Source organism: Anomaloglossus baeobatrachus, chromosome 1, assembly GCF_048569485.1.
Source record: "Anomaloglossus baeobatrachus isolate aAnoBae1 chromosome 1, aAnoBae1.hap1, whole genome shotgun sequence".
Taxonomy (NCBI): Eukaryota; Metazoa; Chordata; class Amphibia; order Anura; family Aromobatidae; genus Anomaloglossus; species Anomaloglossus baeobatrachus.
This window is the reverse complement of record NC_134353.1, coordinates 867264320-867291599: the sequence shown is the minus strand read 5'-3', so window position 1 is coordinate 867291599 and position 27280 is coordinate 867264320. Positions and strand designations below refer to the sequence as shown.

The 27280-nt window shown below is 46.3% G+C and overlaps 1 protein-coding gene across 2 annotated transcripts in view; it reads left to right on the top strand.

The window, feature by feature from the left end:
* Nucleotides 1-27280, top strand: part of NLN (neurolysin) — a 164024-nt gene that overhangs the window by 75825 nt on the left and 60919 nt on the right. The window lies entirely within an intron of this gene.

Below are 27280 nucleotides of genomic sequence, written 5' to 3'. Positions count from 1 at the left end.
TAAAGGGGGAGGAGAAAGGCAAGAAGGAAGACGTTGAGGCAATTCGTTAAGTTTCAAAGTCAAGCAAGATTATAAACTTATATTCATTTAGCTCAGTAAGTAAACACATTCGGAAATAACATATTACATTTATATTATTTAGAGAATGTCAAGGAACTAAGTCAAAACAAGGTTTGGCATGTACATCTGGGACCAAAGAGACCATCTTATTTTATATGTTTGATAGTTTTTTTCTTTTAACGCAATAGTATACTGCTATAAATTATGAGCTGAAACCCTGTCCGTAACTTCTGAAATAGATGGTATTCTTTCTTCTCTCCAGTTGGCTGCTAATAAATTCTTAATAACTAAGAAAATGTGACAGACAATGTATATATATTTTTTTCTCGTATTCTTCTAACCCTATGGAAATAATGACCAATTCTGGAGTAAAGCGGGCTTTACACGCTACGATATATCTAACGAGATGTCGTCGGGGTCACGTCGTAAGTGACGCACATCCGGCATAGTTAGTGATATCGTAGCGTGTGACAGCTACGTGCGACAGTGAACGAGCAGAAATACTCACCTTCTTGATCATCGTTGACACGTCGCTCATTTTCTAAAAATCGAACGTCCGGGTGTTCCTCATTCCCGAGGCAGCACACATCGCTCTGTGTGACACCCCGGGAACGATGAACACAGCTTACCTGCGTCCCGCGGGCAATGCAGAAGGAAGGTGGTGGGCGGGATGTTTACGTCTCGCTCATCTCCGTCCCTCCCCTTCTATTGGGCGGCCGCTGTGTGACGTCGCTGTGATGCCGAATGTCCCTCCCCCTTCAGGAAGTGGATGTTCGCCGCCCACAGCGAGGTCGATTGGAAGGTAAGTACGTGTGACGGGGGGTTACAGCATTGTGCGACACGGGCAACAAATTGCCCATGCCGCACAAACGATTGGGGCGGGTGCGATCGCACGATTAATTGTAACGTGTAAAGCAGCCTTTAGATTTATATCTTTTGTAGATAATTGCTTTAAGAGGTCTCTGACTTCCTTCCATAAGGGTTTAAGTAAAGGACATCCCCAGAAAATGTGGATAATGGATCCATTTTTCCCGCAACCTCTCCAACATAGTGGTGAGTTTTTAGCAGAAAACTTGCACTACTTTAGAGGGGTATAGAACCATCTGGAAAACACTTTATAATGTGTTTCCTGAAGAGAAGCACAGGTTGCAGTTGCATAAGTTGTTTCCAGAGCTTGTTTCCATGTACTTATAGGGAATTCCTTGTGCAAATCATTCTCCCAATTATTTAGGTTTCGCTTCTTTCAAATTCATAATCTTCATTTAGTAAGGAATAGATATTACTGGTTTTCCAAATAATTTGGTTTAGTGGATTATTCAATAAATTTATTAAGGGTTTAGGAATCTGAAATCTAGGTTTTTTTGTTTGTAAGGCTAGGTTCACATTTCCGTTGTTTATTATCAGTCACAATCCGCCGCTCTGATAAACAACGCAGTCCATTTGGCGGATTCCGTTGTTTCCCATAGATTTGTATGAGCGGTGGATTGTGACTGATGCCCTTGCGTTGCATCTACCGCTCGACTGATTAGTCGTAGAACGACTGACCGTTGGGCGGCAGGAACGCAGCTTGTAACGTTTTTTGAGCAGGGGAATCCTTTTGATTTCGCTGCGCATTCTCTCTCTCTCGGCGGCCGAACGATCAGCTGATTGCCCGGCAGCCGCCTTCTGTGAGCGATCAGCTGATCTCCCGGCCGCCGGCTTTTGAGAGCGATCAGTAGCTCTCAAAAGCTGGCGGCCGGGAGATCAGCTGATCGCTCTCAAAAGCCGGCGGCCCGCTATTGTGAATGATCACTAGTTTTACAATGGAATCCGCTTTCTCGTGACTATGAATTCCAATTCTTGTCACACGTCGTACAACGCATCAGTCACAAGCGTCAAGCAATGCATGTGACTGATGCAAAACAACAGAAATGTGAACCTAGCCTTAGAAAATGTTCTATACGGTACCAATTTTTTTTTTCTTTATTTGGGGTGTTGAATTTACTTTGTATGTTTTTTGAAGGGCAAGATCGTCCTATTATTTTGAACCATAGATGGTTTTTTTTTATGACATGTTCATTGCGACTCTCAACTTTTTGACTATGGGATCACCTGTGCTCTGAACTTTATTTCTTTGTCGCTCCATTGGGAGACCCAGACAATTGGGTGTATAGCTCATGCCTCCGGAGGCCACACAAAGTATTACACTAAAAGTGTAAAGCCCCTCCCCTTCTGCCTATACACCCCCCGTGCATCACGGGTTCCTCAGTTTTCAAGCTTTGTGCGAAGGATGTCAGACATCCACGCATAGCTCCACTGTTTAGTCAGCAGTAGCTGCTGACTATGTCGGATGGAAGAAAAGAGGGCCCATACTAGGGCCCCCAGCATGCTCCCTTCTCACCCCACTCTTGGCGGTGTTTGTTAAGGTTGAGGTATCCATTGCGGGTACGGAGGCTGGAGCCCACATGCTGCTTTCCTTCCCCATCCCCCTTAGGGCTCTGGGTGAAGTGGGATCCTACCAGTCTCCAGGCACAGGAGACCGTGCTCCATCCACTGCCACTGGGGTATCTGCTGGATATGGAGCTGAGTATCGTCAGGGACATGGCCCTGCTACGTCAAGGTACTCTGTGTCCCCGTACAGACCGCGCGCAGACACACCGCAGCATTGCTGGGTGTGTTAGTGCGCTGGGGACAACAGCGCTGCGCGCTTGTGCCACTACTCACTACAGCTTTGCTGAGTTAGTTAATGTATTGGGGACTGCCGCGCCGGCCGCTGCTGTCAGTTTTACACTGCGGCGCGGCTGGGATTTGTAGTGCGCCGGGGACTTCCGCGCTGGCCGTGCCTCTGGACGGCCGCGCTTATTACTCGAGTCCCCGGCTTTTACGGCCTAGTCTCGTGGCTTTCCCGCCCCCAGGCCTGCCAGTCAGGGGAGGGGCGGGACGCTGTGCCGGACGTCAGCGCCGAGGGCTGGAGTCTGCTTGCATACTCCAGCCCACTCACTGAACACAGTGGGACGCCAGTTTCCCGCACTTTGTCTGAGGCACGCCCACGGTACGCCCCTCTTCACAGGACGCCGGCAGCCATTCCTGTGTGCAGTCGGAGCTGGAGAGGGGAGACAAGCTCTGGGGGACCCGGACACGGGATTCTGGCGACCACACACCCGCTTTTCAGCGGGCGGTAAGCAGCACCTGAAGTGCTGACCCCACTAGCGCCGAAGTGTTCATTTGTACTTTTATGCTTGTATTCTATACATTGCACTGTACGGTCGCTATTCTTGGCTATATACCCTCCTAGATTGCTCAGAGGACAGCATGTCGTCCGCAAAAAGCAAGGGTGCCAAGGCACAGGCTTTCTATGCTGCTTGTACTGCTTGTGAGGCTGTTCTACCGGCAGGTTCCACTGATCCCCATTGTGTGCAATGTTCGGCCCCTGTGGCACTTGCTCAGCCGGGGTCTCTGCTAGAGGTGACCCAGGGAGAAACACCTGTGAACACTGTCCAGGTGACGAGGACGGAGTTTGCAGTTTTTGCTGATAGATTGTCTGTGACTATGACTAAAATTCTAGAAACTTTGCAGTCCAGACCGGTACCTCAGACCATGGGCACTGTTGAATCATTGCCCCCTGGTCCCCCTCAGTTGGATCAACTCCGGGCTCCGGGGATGTCCCATGCATCCCAGGGTGAAGGCTCTGACACGGACGACAGTCCCAGACGGCCTAAGCGAGCTCGCTGGGAACGGCCCTCGACATCATCACACTGGTCAGGGTCCCAGCAGGAGGACTCTCTGTATGATGAAGCGGAGGTAACTGATCAGGATTCTGATCCTGAGACCGCTCTCAATCTGGATACACCTGAGGGTGACGCCATAGTGAATGATCTTATAGCGTCCATCAATCGAATGTTGGATATTTCTCCCTCAGCTTCTCCAGTGGAGGAGTCAGCTTCACAGCAGGAGAAATTCCATTTCAGGTATCCCAAGCGTAAATTGAGTATTTTTCTGGACCACTCTGACTTCAGGGAGGCAGTCCAGAAACACCACGCTTATCCAGATAAGCGTGTCTCCAAACGCCTTAAGGATACACGTTATCCCTTCCCTCCTGACGTGGTCAAGGGCTGGACCCAGTGTCCCAAGGTGGATCCTCCAATCTCCAGGCTTGCGGCTAGATCCGTAGTTGCAGTGGAAGATGGGGCTTCACTTAAAGATTCCACTGACAGACAGATGGAGCTCTGGTTGAAATCCATCTATGAAGCTATCGGCGCGTCGTTTGCTCCAGCATTCGCAGCCGTGTGGGCACTCCAAGCTATTTCAGCTGGTCTGGCGCAGATTGACACTGTCACACGTACATCTGTTCCGCAAGTGGCATCCTTAACCTCTCAAATGTCGGCATTTGCGTCTTACGCTATTAATGCTGTCCTGGACTCTATGAGCCGTACGGCAGTGGTGTCCGCCAACTCCGTGGTTTTACGCAGAGCCTTGTGGTTAAGGGAATGGAAGGCAGATTCTGCTTCCAAAAAGTGATTAACCAGTTTGTCATTTTCTGGTGACCGACTGTTTGGTGAGCGATTGGATGAACTCATTAAACAATCCAAGGGTAAGGATTCATCCTTACCTCAGCCCAGACCAAACAAACACCAACAGAGGAGGGGACAGTCGAGGTTTCGGTCCTTTCGAGGCTCGGGCAGGTCCCAATTCTCCTCGTCCAAAAGGTCTCAAAAGGATCAGAGGAGCTCAGATTCTTGGCGGGCTCAGTCACGCCCTCAAAAGACAGCCGGAGGAACCGCTACCAAGGCGGCTTCCTCATGACTTTCGGCCCCCTCTCTCCGCATCCTCGGTCGGTGGCAGGCTCTCCCGCTTTGGCGACATTTGGCTGCCACAGGTCCAAGACCGTTGGGTGAGAGACATTCTGTCTCACGGGTACAGGATAGAGTTCAGTTCTCGTCCTCCGACTCGATTCTTCAGAACGTCTCCGCCTCCCGACCGAGCCGATGCTCTTCTGCAGGCGGTGTGCACTCTAAAGGCAGAAGGAGTGGTGATCCCTGTTCCTCTTCAGCAGCAAGGTCACGGTTTTTACTCCAATTTGTTTGTGGTGCCAAAAAAGGACGGGTCTTTCCGTCCCGTTCTGGACCTAAAACTGCTCAACAAGCACGTGAAAACCAGGCGGTTCCGGATGGAATCCCTCCGCTCCGTCATCGCCGCAATGTCTCAAGGAGATTTCCTAGCATTAATAGACATCAAGGATGCTTATCTCCACGTGCCGATTGCTCCAGAGCATCAGCGTTTTCTACGCTTCGTTATAGGAGACGAACACCTTCAGTTCGTAGCTCTGCCTTTCGGTCTGGCGACAGCCCCAAGGGTCTTCACCAAGGTCATGGCAGCAGTAGTAGCAGTCCTGCACTCTCAGGGACACTCTGTGATCCCTTACTTAGACGATTTGCTGGTCAAGGCTCCCTCTCAAGAGGCATGCCAACACAGCCTGAACGTTGCGCTGGAGACTCTCCAGAGTTTCGGGTGGATCATCAACTTTTCAAAGTCAAATCTGACCCCGGCTCAATCGCTGACATATCTTGGCATGGAGTTTCATACTCTATCAGCAATAGTGAAGCTTCCGCTGGACAAACAACGTTCACTACAGATAGGGGTGCAATCTCTCCTTCAAGGCCAGTTGCACCCCTTGAGGCGCCTCATGCACTTCCTAGGGAAGATGGTAGCAGCAATGGAGGCAGTCCCTTTCGCGCAGTTTCATCTGCGTCCACTACAATGGGACATTCTCCGCCAATGGGACGGGAGGTCGACGTCCCTCGACAGGAACGTCTCCCTTTCTCAGGCGGCCAAGGATTCTCTTCGGTGGTGGCTGCTGCCCAACTCATTGTCGAAAGGGAAATCCTTTCTACCCCCATCCTGGGCGGTGGTCACGACAGATGCGAGTCTGTCAGGGTGGGGAGCAGTTTTTCTCCACCACAGGGCTCAAGGTACGTGGACTCAGCAAGAGTCCACCCTTCAGATCAATGTTCTGGAAATCAGGGCAGTGTATCTTGCCCTACAGGCCTTCTGGCAGTGGCTGGAAGGCAAGCAGATCCGAATTCAGTCGGACAACTCCACAGCGGTGGCATACATCAACCACCAAGGCGGAACACGCAGTCGACAAGCCTTCCAGGAAGTCCGGCGGATTCTGAGGTGGGTGGAAGACACGGCCTCCACCATATCCGCAGTTCACATCCCGGGCGTAGAAAACTGGGAAGCAGACTTCCTCAGTCGCCAGGGCATGGACGCAGGGGAATGGTCTCTTCACCCGGACGTGTTTCAGGAGATCTGTTGCCGCTGGGGGATGCCGGACGTCGACCTAATGGCGTCCCGGCACAACAACAAGGTCACGGCATTCATGGCACGATCTCACGATCACAGAGCTCTGGCGGCAGACGCCTTAGTTCAAGATTGGTCGCAGTTTCAACTCCCTTATGTGTTCCCACCTCTGGCACTGTTGCCCAGAGTGATACGCAAGATCAGGTCAGACTGCCGCCACGCCATTCTCGTCGCTCCAGACTGGCCGAGGAGGTCGTGGTACCCGGATCTGTGGCATCTCACGGTGGGCCAACCGTGGGCACTGCCAGACCGTCCAGACTTGCTGTCTCAAGGGCCGTTTTTCCATCTGAATTCTGCGGCCCTCAACCTGACTGTGTGGCCATTGAGTCCTGGATCCTAGCGTCTTCAGGGTTGTCTCAAGAGGTCATTGCCACTATGAGACAGGCCAGGAAACCAACGTCTGCCAAGATCTACCACAGGACGTGGAAGATATTCCTTTCTTGGTGCTCTGATCAGGGATTTTCTCCCTGGCCATTTGCATTGCCCACGTTTCTTTCCTTTCTTCAATCAGGATTGGAAAAAGGTTTGTCGCTCGGCTCCCTTAAGGGACAAGTCTCAGCGCTCTCTGTGTTCTTTCAGAAGCGTCTTGCCAGGCTTTCTCAGGTACGCACGTTCCTGCAAGGGGTTTGTCACATTGTTCCTCCTTACAGGCGGCCGTTAGAACCCTGGGATCTGAACAGGGTTCTGCTGGCCCTTCAGAAGGCACCCTTTGAACCTTTGAAAGATATTTCTCTTTCTCGCCTTTCGCAGAAAGTGGTCTTCCTAGTAGCAGTCACCTCACCTCGGAGAGTGTCTGAGCTAGCAGCGCTGTCATGCAAAGCCCCTTTCCTGGTGTTTCACCAGGACAAGGTGGTGCTGCGCCCGGTTCCGGAATTCCTTCCTAAGGTGGTATCCACCTTTCATCTCAATCAGGATATCTCCTTGCCTTCTTTTTGTCCTCATCCAGTTCATCAATGTGAAAGGGATTTGCATTTGTTAGATCTGGTGAGAGCACTCAGAATCTACATTTCCCGTACGGCGCCTCTGCGCCGCTCGGATGCACTCTTTGTCCTTGTCGCTGGTCAGCGTAAGGGGTTACAGGCTTCCAAATCCACCCTGGCTCGGTGGATCAAGGAACCAATTCTTGAAGCCTACCGTTCTTCTGGGCTTCCGGTTCCCTCAGGGCTAAAGGCCCATTCTACCAGAGCCGTCGGTGCGTCCTGGGCTTTACGGCACCAGGCGACGGCTCAGCAGGTGCGCCAGGCGGCTACCTGGTCGAGCCTGCACACTTTCACCAAACACTATCAGGTGCATGCCTATGGTTCGGCGGATGCCAGCCTAGGTAGACGAGTCCTTCAGGCGGCGGTTGCCCACCTGTAGGAACGGGCCGTTTTACGGCTCTATTATGAGGTATTATTTTACCCACCCAGGGACTGCTTTTGGACGTCCCAATTGTCTGGGTCTCCCAATGGAGCGACAAAGAAGAAGGGAATTTTGTTTACTTACCGTAAATTCCTTTTCTTCTAGCTCCAATTGGGAGACCCAGCACCCGCCCTGTTGTTTTTTCGTGTACACATGTTGTTCATGTTAAATGGTTTCAGTTCTCCGAGGTTCTTCGGATTGAAGTTACTTTAAACCAATTTATTTGCTTTCCTCCTTCTTGCTTTTGCACTAAAATTGAGGAACCCGTGATGCACGGGGGGTGTATAGGCAGAAGGGGAGGGGCTTTACACTTTTAGTGTAATACTTTGTGTGGCCTCCGGAGGCATGAGCTATACACCCAATTGTCTGGGTCTCCCAATTGGAGCTAGAAGAAAAGGAATTTACGGTAAGTAAACAAAATTCCCTTCATTTGGCTGAATGCAAAACAAATCACTCCTTCCACTTTAGACGACAACACATTGTTTATTCCTATTATTGCCTCTCTCCTTTTGACTTCTAAGGATTGATGGGATTTCTTTGGGAGAATCTTTGGATCTTCTGAAAACTCTCACAAGTAATTATATACAGAGATCTCAAACACGCCCTAGTTTTCTAGCTGTGTCTGACGTTATCACTTGAAATAAATTTTCCTTTACCGGCTTTTTTGGATTTTTTTTTATTATTTAAGTGTAAAAAGGATGAAGTATTACACCAGCAGCGTGAAGTGTGATGCCGTCTCTACTGTAATGCGCGGTGACATCTGTCTGATCTCATTTCTTGGTGGTAGAACAGCTCTGTCTGTACAGATTTACCACCGTATAATGTCCTCTATCACCGTCTGCAGTGCTGAATTTATGGGACAATTTGGGTTTTATTTAAAGGTTACACTGTCCCAAGATCTAGACATGTGTTATGGAGTGTTAACATTTTACCTTTTCATACATGGATGATCAGACTATAATTATTTTAGTCTTCTAGGTCCCAGCAAAGTGCAGTCCTCAGGCTTTATCTCATTAAATAAGATGGGGTTTGGGTTGGCGGTTAGTGGTCTGCATTGTAATGATGGATTTGTAGAGCAGGATGAAAAAGGACATTTAGGGTGCAAGCGGTGAGTGGACCCACTGGACCAAGGCACCGATCTCTGACCTGGAGGAGTGTACCTGAACGGCTACCGTGATTTCACTAAACCATAGGAGGTAAGGATAGGTTTGAACTGGTTGGTAGCAGCCAGAGGATCTCAGTACCTCAGCAGCTGGCGCCAGAGGTACGGACACTGCTAGTCTCTGTAGTGACAGATGTGGCAGGTTTGGCCGTTACGGAGGGAAAGCAGCGTGTTCGGCAGATACAGCTGGTACGGATAGTTGCAGCAGCGGGTTTAGCGGATATTGCTGTTACGGATAGTTGCAGCAGCATGCTCGGCAGATACAGCTAACACGGATAGTTGCAGCAGTGTGTTCGGCAGATACAGCTGGTACGGATAGTTGCAGCAGCGGGTTTAGCAAATACAGCTGGTACGGATAGTTGCAGCAGTATGCTCTGAAGATACAGCTAATACGGATAGTTGCAGCAGCATGCTCGGAAGATACAGCTAATACAGATAGTTGCAGCAGCATGCTCGGAAGATACAGCTAATACAGATAGTTGCAGCAGCGTGTTCGGCAGATACAGCTAATACGGATAGTTACAGCAGCATGCTCGGCAGACACAGCTAATACGGATAGTTGCAGCAGTGTGTTCGGCAGATATAGCTGGTTCGGATAGTTGCAGCGGTGGGTTTAGCGGATATAGCTGGTACGGATAGTTGCAGCGGTGGGTTTAGCGGATATAGCTGGTACGGATAGTTGCAGCAGCATGTTCGGCAGATACAGCTGGTACGGATTGTTGCAGCAGTGTGTCCTGGCCATATGGTTCCCAATGATGTTCAAAGAAGTTCATACAACACAAAAATATATAGTGCTAGAGGCCTGCAGTCTAATATTTTATAAAAGGAACAATCTCACCACTTCCATTGTTATTTAGAGGTTGTCCTGCGATGGACCACTGCTTTGACAGGATAAATGGGGGCTTCACGTTGCCACAGATTACCCCAAATATACGCAGTCCATCAAGTGATGCTCCCAATCGCGGGTGCATTCTCACATCGATCAGCCTACCGGTTTTATTCTTCTATTAGAAGAAATAATTGTAACTTTTAATGTACAAACAGTTAAAGTTTGTGTTCTATCCCTGCTGATATATATTGTAAACTTGGTAGACTGTACCTCTATCTCCCATATTGAGCTTTGGTGTTTAGATATGAATCCACCTCTAGGGTGAGGTAAAAGACTTGTTAGAAAGCTGAGCACCATCTTTCTGTGTCTTTGTGCTTGTTTTCTCACTCTGCTCCTCACTCGTCCTTCCCCTCCCCTCTCATTAGAGTATAATAGGTGATGTAAACTGACACCACACTCCTGTGCCAAAATTGAGCTATTATTTAAGAGTCGTATAAGGAAGAAAATGAGTGCTAAACGGCCATTCATTGTGATAGTTGTATAAAGAATGCTCCTTGAAAAAGTATACATGCAAATCATTTTATTCCAGTAATAATACAAGGGCACTGTTAGGACTATGGTACAACAATAAAAAGTCCATACAGAAGTTAGGTACAGAAACAGAGAAAAATATCCCTAACCATGGACAGCTACATAAAATTCATCAAAGAGGGAAATAAAGCAGCCTCTATTAAACTGGTACCATGTTGATCTAATAATGTATAACAACATCATTGCAAACAATAATAGATCATGATCACGGAAATCATCATAGAAGTTATTGCTTACCCATGTAAAGTGCCTGTGGTGAGGTAGATGTCCTGTGGGGAAAGAAGCCCCAACGCATTTCGCTGCGTTTCCTTGGGAGGCAGTATATGGTCGTGTATCGGGGTCTACCTTCTATCTACTGCCAGTCATATCCGTAATTGCCACCATATGCGCCGCATGCGCTGTGTCCACATCTGTGACTCACACATCACCTCCGGGTCTCCACAGTGGAAGTGACGTCCGAAAAGAGGACGTCACCTCCCACCGAACAGTGCTCATCTGTGTGCGCGAGAACATCGGACGACACAGGGCATGCGGATACCGCGCGGCCATCTTGGTTTCTGGCATAAGTAAGGGCAAATGACCGGACATTGCCGAATAGCCCTATCATTCAGTAAGGGAAAAAATATAAGGCGTAAAAACACACCGTTCAACCATATTGGTTCCTAGTATTTGTAAGAGTAGAGAAACAGGGCCATTTTAGTATAAGTTTATAACATTCGAAAAGTCCTGTCCTGCAATAACTCCCAGTAACTAAATAATACATGGGGAAATATGTTTATCAGGATCAATAGATATATCCCCAGATGTCATTATAGGACATACATCAAAGACAATATATGCTTCCACAGTAATAGTATACGCACAGAAATGGAAACATTACAGCAAACAAAAAAGTATATATTTATCTCTTGATCCGGATCTTTAATATGGGAACATGTGAATAGCCTCCAGAACTAAGAAGATCCACTCACAGGCCATATCTCAGAAAAGAAAAGAGGGGGAAAAGTTAAAAACAAAACTAAAAACAAAGCAATACATAAATTATACATACTGCCCCCAGAGAGACAGAGGGATGCAATTATACAACATTACAAAAAAGATGAGAAACCAAGTTTCTCGTTCAAATCATTGGGCACCATGTTCCCAAGGCGAAATCCAACCACTCACGTTGGGATAATATTTTTCCTTAATCACTCCCTCTTGTCCCCAGATGTACAATGTCTCTACCTCTCACTTTAAAATTTGTGGGATCACATCCATATTATTTAAGAGTGCATGGTCAGTTCTGGAGACATGGGGGTAAGTGGAGAATGGTTCATGATTGGAGCAGGAAGCAAATATCGACATCGGGATACGTGGAGAAGGGGCGGCTCATAAGTGGAGCAAGAAGCAAATAACTCTGATAAAGATATATTAAAAAGTTTGTTATAATTATTAAATTGCAATGAACACTTGTGGAAAATGGATGTTAAACTCGAATTGCTCTTGCCAATGTGAGGTGGGATTTGGCAGCTAATAAAGATGTGCTTAGAGGGAGCCTGTCATTAGGTTCATGCTGCCTGAACTATGGTTGCATGAATCAGAACTTTGGTTGAAAGATTGAATCGAGGGATATTGTAGGACTCATTCAGACATTGGTGTCAATTGGTCAAAGCATGAACCGCTAAAGCATGGACTGGCCGCACCTCTCCCGACCAGAGAGTGACAGATCCATATATTTTAATGAAGCCGTAACACTCCAGTCAGGAGACCGGCGGGCAGCCTGTGCACTGCAGTTTGAGATTAGACGAAATTCACGGACGTCTAAATGTGCCCTTACTCTTAGCGAATGTTTTACTCTGAAAAGCTGGTCCCTAGTCTGATGACGTGCCCCTACCGGCTTCCCATCTGCCCATTCCATTTGATTGACAGAACGTTCGATGTGTATAGAAATGATGGTTCGGGCAGCATTAATCTAATGACAAGTTCTATTTTTAAAGAGAAGTACCAGCAGACTTATAAATTAACCTGTAGGGGTTTCTCTTTTTCCTCATTGAATATTTGACTTGCTTTTTTTTTATTTCTCTGTATGAATCAACCCTGCCAATTACATGTCCAATAATGCCCTTATTACATATGTGATGATTATACATATCATTCCGAATTGTGACCAGGATGCTGGAGAGACGCATCCTTTAGATAGGAAAATACACAGGAGAGGCTGCCGATGTTCACTGGCAGCGTCCAGACCCCAGCCCTCTGCTGGTGGAGACTGTGACTAAAGCAGAATACATGGGGTGCTCCAGAAACCTGGAGAAGCAGCAGTGACATCAGACGGCGAGTAGAAGATCCAACATTTAGTTGTTGTATTTTTACCTGGCAAGTCAACTTTAAAATATTTATATCACGTAAATCGTAACTCGGCATCATTTGCATTAATTTGCATATGGAACAGAACAGCCGATCCCGGGCAGTTTCTTATTCTTTGCTTTATTCATGGTCTGATGGGAAATCATTGCCAGAAGCTAGTAGACAAGTACAAAGGGTTTTTGGGAGAGCGCGAGCTGCTATCTGTCACATGCTACTGTCCGTAACCCTAAATTTTCTTTTGGAGCGTGTACAAGCCTCTGAAATAATAAGGCGTTTACCGTAGTCTTCCCACATATAGCAAATTGCTGCCTGTATCGATCCAATTCTGTCTCTGCAGAAGAGTAAATAAAAAAAGGTCTTAGATCGGTTTATGAATCCATTGTATGCCTAAGGCCTCATTCACACATCCATGTTTAAACACGTATGTGAAAAAATGGTATCCGTGTTTTGGATCATTTTTTAAGTTTTTGGGTCCTTGTGTCTGTTTTAACCATCAGTGTTGTAAAGCTTCTCCTATACTTTGCAATGTTAAACACATGCGGCACACAGATTGTGCACTTATGACGTCCGTGTGCTGTACGTGCTTTTCACGGACCCATAGTCTTGTATTGGCCCTTGTCATCCATGCTGCTGCAACATAACGGACATATGAGCAGCCTCATAGGTTATAATGGGTGGTATCTGTGAAAAAAAACGGAAACAGACGCGTGAAGGAGACTTAGGCCGGAGCCACACGGGGACTACTGCGATCCTCGCATGACACTCGGCTCATGCTGGAGGCACAGCAGGAGCAGAGTGTCATGCGAGTGTAATTGCAACTGAGGTCCGATCATGCGATTAGACAACCGCTGCGGGGGGCGGGCTGGCGCTGAGGAGGGGAGGGCTGGTTCTGCGGGGGGGGGTGAGCCGGCGCTGAGGAGGGGAGGGCCGGTGCTGCGGGGGGTGAGCCGGCACTGAGGAAGGGAGGGCCGGCGCTAAGGAATGGAGAGCCGACGCTAAGGAAGGGACGGCCGGCGCTGAGGAGGGGAGGGAGGGATTTATCTCCCTCTCTCCTCCGTTGCCGGCTATTGCCATTGTCGCCCTGCACTCGCGGAACACCAGTGTACCGCGAGTGCAGTGCGATCTTTCTCTCGCCCTATAGACTTGAATTGGTGTGTGAGAAAGAGATTCGCATTGCACCCACAGCATACTGCGACTGTTCTCTCGGTCCGATTAGGGCTGAGAAAATAATCGCTCGTGTGCTGGCACTTAGGCTAATATTGGTCCAAGTGGAATGCGATGTTTTATCGCATTCCACTCTCTCCAATTTTCACGCCGTGTGTCTTAGGCCTTAAGGCCAGGTTCACATCACATCAGACCCTACATTCAGCGTGTCCATCCGATCACTTGTAAAGCAGGATTCAACATATGAGCTGCCTGGACTATTGACTATAATTATGTAGACTAGGGGTGGGGAACCTTTTTACTGTCGGGGGCCATTTGGAAAACGCTACCAACCTTCGGGTGCCACAAAAAATTAACAACTTGAAAATGACCCGGCTATAGTTGGTCAAACAATTAATTAACTCACCCCCTACTGTGGCAGCCGGAGCTGCTTCTCTTTGGTGCGGCTGTGATGTTTGCTTCTCACAGCTGCTTTTCCAGGTTTGTCTTTGTCTGGAGCGCAGGCAACTCTTCATGATAAGAAGATTGGTAAATCATATACATCACACAGGAGACACTGTACATACACACACAGCTCTGACACTGGCCGTATACTGCACACAGCCCCGACACACTGGCCGTATACTGCACACAGCCCCGACACACTGGCCGTATACTGCACACAGCCCCGACACACTGGCCGTATACTGCACACAGCCCCGACACACTGGCTGTAAACCACACATTGTAATCACACACTGGCCATATACTGCACACAGCCTGACACACTGGTCATATTGTACACCACCCACGACACACACTGGCCATATACAGTGCACGTGCACAGGAGATACTGTATACTGTACACAGCACTCACACGCCGTATACAGCACGCACGCACACACACACACACACACCATTCAACAAGCCATACACACAGCACATAAGGAGAAGGAAAAAAGCTCTGCATGTAAACATGTGCACACTAGGAATTAGATATACCAATAAACCTTAAAATATGAAACTATTAAGTGCCAAACACAGCACACACACACACACACACACCATATACACAGCACACATTCCGCATACGCAACACGCGCGCCGCATACGCAACACGCGCGCCGCATACGCAACACGCGCGCGCCGCATACGCAACACGCGCGCGCCGCATACGCAACACGCGCGCGCCGCATACGCAACACGCGCGCGCCGCATACGCAACACGCGCGCGCCGCATACGCAACACGCGCGCGCCGCATACGCAACACGCGCGCCGCATACGCAACACGCGCGCCGCATACGCAACACGCGCGCGCCGCATACGCAACACGCGCGCGCCGCATACGCAACACGCGCGCGCGCCGCATACGCAACACGCACGCCGCATACGCAACACGCGCGCACGCCGCATACGCAACACGCGCCGCATACGCAACACGCGCCGCATACGCAACACGCGCGCCGCATACGCAACACGCGCGCCGCATACGCAACACGCGCACGGCATACGCAACACGCGCGCGCGCCGCATACGCAACACGCGCGCGCTCCACATACGCAACACGCGCGCACGCCGCATACACAACACGCGCGCACGCCGCATACACAACACACACACACTGGACATTGAAGTCACAAATACATTTGATACATGGTGGTATATATTAGATATAAACACACTTAGCTGACATAAGTACCTGCTGCTCAGTTGCCCTGTAAGATCAGGTGCAGCACAAGTTCTTGCCTGACGCAAGATGAATGCAGCAGCAGCAGCAGCTCAGCTCAAGGGCTGGCTTCATTCTCGTCTTCTCTCTCCTCTGCGGTGCTAGACCTGAACAGCCGAGCACAGAGGCAGAGTGCACTGCACAGAACGGGAGGGTGAGAGGCAGAATGCACGGCACTATACAACCTTTTTAGTGCCGTGCAGGCCCCTCCCCCATCAATCTGCATCTAGCTTCAATCTCACAGGTGAGCATGCAGGAGCCAGAGGGAGGGTTGAAGTCCCACCCCCAGTGCTATCTGTCAGCCGGCAATAGACAAGATGAGTGGCTGCCCGAGCACCGCGGCCACCGGGAATCTGCCCCCCACCCCTGATGTAGACGGTCCTGGTGTGCAATGTCATGCAGAAGTTTTGGCCATACCATGTCTTGGTGCCCACCTCAGCTAGGCATATATGTCCAAAAATGATGAGATTCATCCGTCACATGGAAGAAGCTTGTGCATGCTGCAATTATGCAATTATTCTTTTTCTTTATGTGCAGATTCTGTTCTTGAACATCATGACTGATCCATACAAGTCGGAGTGCAAAAAAAAAAATACCCCCCCCTTATTTTTCGCGTTATAAGACGCACTTTTGTTCCCCCAGATTTTGGTTTTGGCGGCAAGTAGGGGGTGCGTCTTATAATCCGAATATACGGATTATATACTGCAGGGCCCTCTTGAGCGGTGCTGGCGGCTGAGGCAGGCTGGTGGAGGCAGCGGGATCTCTCCTGCTTCCGCTCATATAATATGCACTGCTGCTGTCCATCATTGTGGTGCTGAAACCGCAACGCGGTGATGGGCTGCGGTAGCGGCGCATATTATATGTGCCTGCGCCCCCCCTTTGATGGCACATACCCCCCCTGTGTTAGATATGGCCCCCATGCTGCTGTCCATCCTAAAATAAAAAAGCTTTACTTACCGCCTCCAGCGCTGATCTCCCGGTGTCTCCCAGCTGCCACTGAGATCAGGCACGCACAGATGATGTAACTCTGCTGTGCCGATCACATGACCGGCACCGAGAAGCAGGAAGTGCAGGAGCTCAGCAGCACGGAGGGAGACACAAGGGAGGACAGCGCTGGAGAAGGTAAGTAAAGAGGTTTTTTTTATTTTACTATGGGCAGCAGCATGGGGGCCATATCAAACACAGGGGGACATGTGCCATCCATAGGGGGCCATGGGCAGCACAGGGGGACGTGTGCCATCCATAGAGGGCCATGGGTAGCACAGGGGGATGTGTGCCATCCATAGGAGACCTGTGCCAGCTGTAGGAGACCTGTGCCAGCACAGGGGAACGTGTGCCATAAATAGGGGATGTGTGCCATCAATTGGGGACGTGTGCCAGCACAAGGGGACTATATTCAATATGAGGGGGCCATATCCAGATTAAGGAGGCTAATTTTAGGATGGGGGTGGCTATGAGGGACATATACCCTATATGATTTGTTAGACTGACACTGGCATTATAAGACGGACCCCATTTGACATTAAAAAAAAACATTTTTTTCTCTTTTTTTCCTTCACCAAATATGGGGTGCGTCTTATAAAGCGAAAAATACAGTAAATTGTATTTTATACAGAGCCATTATATAGCATCAGATTATTATGGTTACATTACAAGTCTTTAATGTTGGGAAAAGTATTTAGTCTGGTAATTTTCTAAAAGTGTTAATTGCACAGGGCAGACAAATTACAAAAAATATTCCTTTTTTTATGAAATTCTGATTGTTTTTTTTATACGCTCCTGTGAACCTTTCTGAACACCTATAGAAAAGCGCAGGAAAGCAGAGAACTGTGTAAAATATTGAAAAACCAGCCCAAGAACTAAGAGCTAAAATAAACATATAAATTTGGAAAAGATAAACTTTAGACAACATTAGACGTAAGGAAGTTGTATGTAATTAAGGAAGTACTACAAGTATGAGGAAATGTGCACTAGAAGTGCGAACATCTACTTCAGCTAAAGTGTAACCCCTTAGCGCCCTGTCCTATTTTAGATTTCTTTGAATCAGATACATTTTTTATTGAACAATTTTGTTTTATTTACATGCAAAGAAAAACACAAAGATAAGCAAGCAAACAACCCCCTTTTAACCACTTTTTCTCACCCCTGAACCAAAAAGTTCCAATAACCAGAGCAAATATTCAATTACATTTACACTAATGCAAAACATAGAATCCGACAGCAACACATTCACTTTGGGGCATTCACTTCGAGTGGAAGAAAAGTGATTCCTGCAGCTAAATAGGAAAGGGTTCTCTACAGTTAGAGCAGTCAGACTGTGGAATACCCTACCACAAGAGGTAGTAATGGCAGATACTATAACAGCTTTTAAAAAAGGGCTGGATGATTTCCTCAGTGCACACAACATTGTCGGCTACAAATGACTTGATGACAAAATGTAGAATTGGTGGAGGAAGGTTGAACTAGATGGACCTAGGTCTTTTTTCAACCTAAGTAACTATGTAACACTTATATCCTCAGTAAATCTAACCGTTGGTTTGAGTCTTGGTAACAGCAACTCATCCTCATTTTCTAGGTACTCTTGGAACACATAAAATCCTTTTACTCATGTTGAATATATATGCCTCAGTGATTAACTGGAATAAGCCCACTAACAGAGCTCATCGGTGCCAAATTTGGGGTGTCGAGCCAAGGATCCCAAAGGTCCTCAAATTTCTTGTACGTTTTCCTTTTCTGATATACATACTTTTCTAGTCTAAGGATATTATTTACATTATCAATCAATTCTCTAATACCCAGGGCTGTAGTATTCTTCCAGTAACACGCTATGCTCTTGCGTGCCTCATACATTATGCATACAATGGCTATCTTATGACTCTCCTGAATGGGATGTTCTGCAGGATACACGTTAGAGGTCCTCGGTCAACCTGACAGTCATATACAGAATCTATAAGCTCTAGCACACCTGTCCAATACTTTTTGTAGACACTGGCAGTTCCACATGAGATGTATCGGGTCCGACAGCTGGCTCCTCGCTGCCTAACTGGAGTGGCCGGCTCACAATCAACATGATGTTGACTGTCCCGTCTACAGAGCAGAGTGGATGAGAAGCCGCCACTCTGTTGACGTGACGTCAGCGAAAACACCTGATTCTCCGGCAGGTGCAGTCTGTGACCACTCTGTGCCCTTGAAGAACGGCGCTGCGCACAACAGCAGCCGGTAAGTAGCAACTACCTGCCTATCAGTACTTGGGAATTTTTTCTTTTTCTTTATAAAGTCCCAGATATACCTTTTTTAAGTTTGAGAAGCAGAACGCGGATCTCGTAGATTTACACTGAGAGCTTGTGACTGTTACCTTTAACTTCCAGCCAATCAGGAGCTGCGGTCACAAGTTGATTCAACTGAACCGTAGTCGCGTCAGCAGCAGCAGGAGACGGCGGCTGATAAGTATTTTTACTACGGGCACGTACATTAGGGATTTGTCAGTGAAATAAAAAAAATTCCAGAGTTGGGCTTTAATGTGGTCTGTGGCCATAAATCAGCTGAGAGGAGCTCGGAAAAATATACACAAAAACTTAAAAACTTCCAGCTCCTTCTGACAGTCTAACTGGATAGATTATTCTTATAAATCACCGCACTCTCAGGTATAATTTTGCAAAGGTGCTTAAAGTTTATTTACAGATATGTTAAACAAGCAATAGGTGCCAGTAATTTGTGAAGAGACTTGCAACAAAACAACGTTTCGACCCTTTTTGGGGGTCTTGTTCACGCTGTCGGTCAGGTATGCAGTATATATAGGGCTCCTGCGCCTATGACCATATGTGGCAATCTGTGTGGGCACCAGTAATTGAGTAGCTTGGTGCTGTAGTATCTGGATATAGTAGATCACTATCGGTAATGCGTCCTTAAAAGTTGATTACTACACTCCCGCACTTGTGTCCAGTAGTTCCTCTGTTACATGCAGTGTGAACTTCCTGGGCTAAAAAGGCAGAAGTTGACATCGATCAAATATGTAAAGCTGCTACTTGGTATTCTCCTTCTACCTTTTTTAAAGGGAACCTGTCAGGTCCAATATGCACCCAGAACCACGAGCAGTGCTAATCCCTGCCTAACTGTCCCACTAGCATAGATAAAGAAATCTTTAGAAAAAGTATTTCTAAAGATCCTTTACGATATGCTAATGAGCGCAGGGACTAGTCCCCTGGGCGTTAGTCGACCCCCATTAGCATGTTAGTACGTCCCTGTGGGCGTGCTATCATGCTAATGAACACGCAGCGTCACAGGATGATCTCACTCACCTCTCCGCTGCACTTTTACCCTCAGTTTCTTTAGCAATACAGTGGTCCTCTTGGGGGTGTGTTTGGGATCGTCATCATGTTGAAATACAAAGAGAGGGGATCATGCTCTGCTTCACTATGTCACATTACATTTTGGCATTCTTGGTTCACTCCTAAAACTCTACTTCCCACGGCTGCAAGCACTCATACAGCCCCAAACCATGACACACCACCACCATGCTTGACTGTAGGCAGGAAACACTTGTCTTTGTATTTCTCACAACCTCTGGATATGACACACAAACTGTGCACTCAACTTCTTTGATCGACCATGGCAGGTCTGTTCTGAGTGGAACGTGTCTTGTAAAAACTGCTGTATGGTCTTAGCCACCATGCTGCAGCTCAGTTACAGCCTAGGCCATCTTTATGTAGAGCAACAGTTCTTTTTTTCAGATCCTCAGATAATTCTTTGTCATGAGGATCCAAATTGAACTTCCAGTAACCAGGATGAGAAAGTGTGTGAGCGATAACACCAAATTTATCACATCTGCTCCCCATTCACACCTGGGACCTTGCCACACTCATGGGTCAAATGGCAAATTAGGTTCATTTTGCCATTTTCCCTTAGGGGTGAACTCACATTTGTTGCCAGCAGTTTAGACATTAATGGCTGCGTGGAGTTATTTAGAGGGCACCAACTTTACACAGTTATACAAGACAGATAGGATATAGATAGATATATATCTATAGAGATAGATACGTGTTTTATTTATTAGAGATAGAGAATTTAGATTGTGAGCTCCAATGGGAGAGTGTTGCTGATGTATGTAAAGCGCTGCGGAATATGTTGTTGCTATATAAGAATACAGATTATTATATTTCATATACAGTACGTTTTTAAAGAATCGTGCAGAATGTAACGCAACTGTTGATTTTTGCCACTAGGAGGCGCTGTGTGTTAAGCTACATCACATGAGCTTTTCTCATTCCGGGTCTGTGCTGTTCAGTATGGAGTGTCTGATTATAACGCAGAATAGCAGCGGAAGGATAAATAGATGAAACGCTGCACCGTCTACCTGTTAAGTGGCACTTGAGCCGGTCTATGGCTACATTTTAGTCATTTTCTCAGTTCTGCTTTATAATTACTGTCTCCTTGCACTTGGCTTTCATCACAAGAGGCATTCTTCATTTCTACATTTTAACTGCAATTTCCTGTCTAGTACGGAAGACAGATTTTCATGCTTTCTGTTTTATGGATGTCGTTGCTGTTCTATATGTAATTTCTAATGAAGCGACTGCATTATTTTGGGCATCAAATTTGTCATATATTTACTAAAGTGTCACAAATTACATGTAAATTGTTTATATGGGGTATGTACAGGTCGTGATTTTCCATTAGTGGCAATGAACCCATTCCAATAGACGTCCTCATAAGGAAGGGTGCATGAGATACAGGACGATAGCGAGAATGTAGTTGGAGTAGGTGATTTAGTCTTCAATAATTCTGTAACAGAACATACCTACAAACACTAGTTCCCGAGTATAAACCTGTCTAAATGAGGTTTTGGTCTTGAAGTTTTAGGTTCCTGAGGTATACTTCCGGGACTGGGTACATATACACTACTCGGGCTTTCGGGGGAAAGTTCAGGATGATACTCAAATGCCCTCTGACCTTTTCAGGTGAACTTAAGGTGACCTTCTCCAAACTTCTCATGCACATGTCCAACTGTTAAGTATTTCAGGACTTTTTGCACAACTTGCTGTTCTTTTACAAGGAGGTAAATGGCAAGTTTCACAACAGGTGTTTGATCCACGAATCGCCATATACATTTCAGGGGTCGATTAGAATTGGTATGTAAACAGTCCTCTTCATCATGTTGTTCACATTTTGACATCATGAGAAAAAGATGACACTTAACAAATTGCTCAGCAGTACCTCGCCATTGCAAGGTTTCAAGCAGGATGTTCTCAAGACGGAAGTGGCCACTGAGCTTAGAGTGTCATCAGCAGCTTGCAACAGACATATAGAGAGACTGGAAGAGTCACAGAAAGGCAGAGAAGTGGACATCTTTTGGCCACATCCCACACTTATGACTGCATCATTTAGAACAATGCCCTTCAGAAACAGATGATGAAAGCCACACAACTCCGGGCTCATTTAATGGAGGTGAGAGGCATCCAAGTGTCACCTCAGACCATTCAAAACCATTTACACCAGCGTGGTCTGCGTACTAGACAACCTACAAGGGTTCCTGACCACACCACCAGGCACAGGCATCATCTACGCTGAAAGGGGGACCAGTGGGCCTCAGTGCTGTTCACTGATTAAAGTCGATTCAGAGTAAGCAGAAAAGATGGCGGCCAACAATGTTAGAGACATCAAGGAGTGCGCTCTACATCTGCAATTGTTGTCCCCAGATGAGCCTTTGGTGGTGGTGGTGTTAGTGTGGGCAGGGATGGATAGTCAGTACAGAACTGCCTTCTACTTTGTGGATGGTACAGTGGCAGCCCTTACTACTTGAATAACATCATTAATCCAGTCATTGTGCCTCTGCATGACCAACAGCGGCCTAATTTCATCTTCATGGATGACAATGCTCCAGCTCATCAAGGTCACATCATTAGGGAATGGCTGCTGGAGCTGAAGAGCCTCTGATGGAGCGGCTGCACTTTCTCCAGACCTGAAACTTATAGAAAACCTATGGGATCAACTGCGTCACCGTGTAAAGGCCATAACTATGTACCCCAGAACTTCAATAACCTGGGGGCCGCTCTTCAAGAAGAGTGGGATGCCATGCCTCCGCAGATAGTAACTCCACTTGTAAATAGCAGGATACATCTTGTCAAGCTGTAATTGATGCTCAAGGCGACATGGCAAGTTATTGAGACATTGACATTTTTGGGGGGTATACCCACCACTGTTGTTGGCTTTAGTTTCAATAAATTATTTGAATACCCTACTTTTATGATAAAATATCACTGTAGAGTGAACTTTTTAAATTTTACTAAAATTTAACCCGGCTTTATAGATGGAATACATCGGTTACACCATACAGCTGCCAGGACTTGAGGCATATATACTACAGTGGATATAAAAAGTCTACACACCCCTGTTGAAATGTCAAGTTTTTGTCATGTAAAAGAATCCTACCAAGAAGAACCATTTCAGAGCTTTTCCCACCTTTAGAGGCATTGCCCACTACTCTGACAACCTCTTTTCAATCCCTGCTGATAAACTAATAATGCTATACTCGCTGATAGTGACCTATCAGAAATTTTGAGTCTTAATAGGAATCTTTTAGCAGGTTTTTGCTATTTTGAGATCAGCATAATCTAAGGACAGAGACCCTGATTCCATCCCTGTGTTACTGACTGGGCTGCTTGTGTTAGTTTCCTCCTGCTCTATGTATCTTCGCCCCCACCACTGATTCGCAGCATTCTGCGTTCACTGTGCATAGGCAGACAGCTGCCAATCAGTGATGTGACCTCAGCAGTCAGGTACTTACAGCAGATTAAACTGCCGCAAGCAGACCAGTAAGTAACACTTTGCTGAAATCATGGTATCTGTCACTACATCATTATGCTCTCAGATTAAATATCAAAAGCCTCGTAATGCATTGTCTTTAGCTAATTTCAGTGGGATTGAGATAAAAAAAATTAAAAAATTGTACATAGAAAATCTCATATTAATCAGATTAAATGTGGTTGTGCTAATCAAATAGACTGTGTTTGCTCAATGACCGCGCAGTTATTCCAAGCCTGGAGATAGCTTAGTGTTTGGTCAGGTATTTTTGCCTCACCAGTCTCTAAGGCCTAAAACACACTTCCGCAAAAAAAAGTGCGTGTGACACGGTCCGTTTTTCGGGTCCGTGTTCTGTTTTTTTGGGGCGTTTCTCCGGTATGTATGGCATCCGTGTGATGGCGTATGCGAGCCGTGTGTGCGTGTAAAATGTCCGTGTTTGTGTGTAAAATGCCCGTGTATGTGTACGTGGAATGTCCGTGTGGAATGTCCGTTTATGTGTTGCACAATGTCGTTGATACATGTCGGCTGACAGCAGACAGAGTTGTGCGATGAGAATGAACTCGGGTGAACTTCACCCGACTTCATTGTCATGCCGCGGCTCTGTCTGTGTGCCGCGTACTGATTAGCGGTCACCTGTGAAGGATTCACCAGTGACCGCTAATCCCCCGAGTGACTGAAGTGAGCAGCCCTCTCTCATACTTACCGCTCCCCGATCACCAGCGCGGCGAGGAACAGCTGTGCAGAGAATACGCGGCAACAATTACAATACGCGGCAACAATTACTTTGAATATGCCGGCCGCTCATTAATCAATCTCGTATTCCCTGCTTACCCCACCCACAGACGCCTGTGATTCGTTGCAGTCAGACACGCCCCCCACGCTGAGTGACAGCTGTCTCACTGCACCCAATCACAGCAGCCGGTGGCCGTGTCTATACTGTGCAGTAAAATAAATAAATAATTAAAAAAAACGGCGTGAGGTCCCCCCCAATTTTAATACCAGCCAGATAAAGCCATACGGCTGAAGGCTGGTATTCTCAGGATGGGGAGCCCCACGTTATGGGGGAGCCCCCCAGCCTAACAATATCAGTCAGCAGCCGCCCAGAATTGCCGCATACATTATATGCGAAAAAATTCTTTCGGTCTAATATAGCGCAATAAGGATATATGCTGATATTAGTTATTTAAACTTTATTGATTAGGCGCTCCTATTATTACAACGCGTTTCAGCGGAATTGCTTTCATCAGGTAAAATAGGAGCAGTATAACAGGATCAGTATAAAACTTCTTATATAGATTAAAAGAGTGGACCTTTTGGGTGTGCCGCTGCTTAATCCTTGAAATTTTAACCCTTAGGGTACCTTCACACTTAGCGATGCAGCAGCGATCCGACCAGCGATCTGACCTGGTCAGGATCGCTGCTGCATCGCTACATGGTCGCTGGTGAGCTGTCAAACAGGCAGATCTCACCAGCGACCAGTGAACAGCCCCCAGCCAGCAGCGACGTGCAAGCGACGCTGCGCTTGCACGGAGCCGCCGTCTGGAAGCTGCGGAGACTGGTAACTAAGGTAAACATCGGATATGGTTACCCGATGTTTACATTAGTTACCAGCGCACACCGCTTAGCTGTGTGTGCAGGGAGCAGGGAGCCGCGCACACTGAGCGCTGGCTCCTTGCTCTCCTAGCTACAGTACACATCGGGTTAATTAACCCGATGTGTAATGCAGCTACATGTGCAGAGAGCAGGGAGCCGCGCACACTGCTTAGCGCTGGCTCCTTGCTCTCCTAGCTGCTGTACACATCGGGTTAATTAACCCGATGTGTACAGCAGCTACATGTGCAGAGAGCCGGAGACGGCAGCACAGGCAGCGTGAGAGCTGCAGAGGCTGGTAACTAAGGTAAATATCGGGTAACCACCTTGGTTACCCGATGTTTATCTTGGTTACAAGCTTACCTCAGCTGTCAGACGCCGGCTCCTGCTCCCTGCTCGCTTCATTTGTCGCTCTCTTGCTGTCACACACAGCGATCTGTGTGTCACAGTGGGAGAGCGCCTTTGAAGAAAACGAACCAGGGCTGTGTGTAACGAGCAGCGATCTCGCAGCAGGGGCCAGATCGCTGCTCATTGTCACACACAGCGAGATCGCTAATGAGGTCACTGCTGCGTCACAAAAAGCGTGACTCAGCAGCGATCTCGGCAGTGAGCTCGCTGTGTGTGAAGCACCCCTTAGAGTCCCTGATGATCAAAGCTCACATCAGAGTATTAAATTAGTAATTACAAGATATAAAATTCACTAAACAATATTAAATTAAATAAAACATATATTATAATATACTATCTATAACCAATATATTAATAATATTAAAACCATTATTGTAACCATTGTTATTTTCCAAATATAATAAAATAATATAATAATGAACTCCACAGTTATAATGATATTAGAATATTAATATTAAACAAATATACTAAGGATAAATATAATAAATACAATAAAATACTATTAAAAAAAATTTCATTAAATATCTATCTTTGTGACATCAATTTTTTTTTTTTTTTACATCAATTTTTTATATATATATATAAAAATATAGAGGGGGAGCATCTAATTTGTAATTAGTTGTCTACTGTTTAGCTACATTGTCTAGTGTTAAATTATGTCCTCCTGGGGCCAATGTACCTAGTTTATATATCCAGTAGCTTTCTTTCTTAATCAATTTTGCTAATAGATCTTGTTCAGTGCTGTTAATTTGATCTATAATTATTAGTAGCATTTTGCTCGGGTCTTTATTGTGTGTGCTATTATAATGTTTGGAGATACTATGTAATTGGTATCCCAATCTTATATTTTGACGGTGTTTATTCAGTCTCTGATGCATTTGTTGTACTGTCCGTCCAACGTATTGAATACCGCATGGACATTCCAGGAAGTAGATTACATATTTTGATTTACAGTTCAGATTAAATTTTATTGGGAACGTTTCACCTGTAGTTGCCGATGAGAAGGTCTTTGCCCCTTTAGCTATTACTTTGCAGCACATACATTTGGATGTTTGACATTGGTAACATCCATTTCTATTAGAATTTTCTGGTATGTGTGTTTTTTAATTTTATTGTCGTGTTGCTAGGTGCAACCATGTTCCCCAAGCTTTTATTTTTTTTATATATAATAATGGGTTTTTTTGGGATATGTACCGATAAAACAGGATCTCCCTTCAAAATGAACCAGTATTTTTTCATTAAATTTTCTATGATTGTTCGTGATTGACAATATGTAGTCACCAAACTCCATTTCATGAATTGGGTCGTATCATTTTTTTCGTTGGTATTCATGTGGATATTAGTTTTAGGTTTTATACAGATCTCTTGTGAGAGGGAATTGGTTTTCTTATAGGCATCATATAATAGTTTTTTTGGATACCCTTTTTCCAGGAAACGTTTTTTTTAGAATTTTTGATTCAGCTCTGAAATTATCATCATCTGTGCAGTTTTTTCTCACCCTTCTGTATTGCCCATATGGGATATTTTGGATCCATTTAGGGAGGTGACCACTATTAAATCTCAAATAACTATTGACCTCTACTGGTTTGAAGAAGGTTGATGTTGTAATCTTTCCCGTTTCATCCACCATAATTTGTATATCCAAAAATTGAATTCTCTTGTCTGAATGTGTGGCTGTGAAAGATATTCCCCAATCATTCTTATTAAGGTCCCTTACAAAATCTTCCATCATTTTAACTGGGCCTTTCCAGATCAGGAACAGGTCATCTATGAAGCGACGGTACATTAATATATGTTCCGCATATTTAGACTGTATAATGGAGAGTAACTCAAACGCACCCATAAAAATATTTGCCTAACTGGGTGCGAATCTAGCCCCCA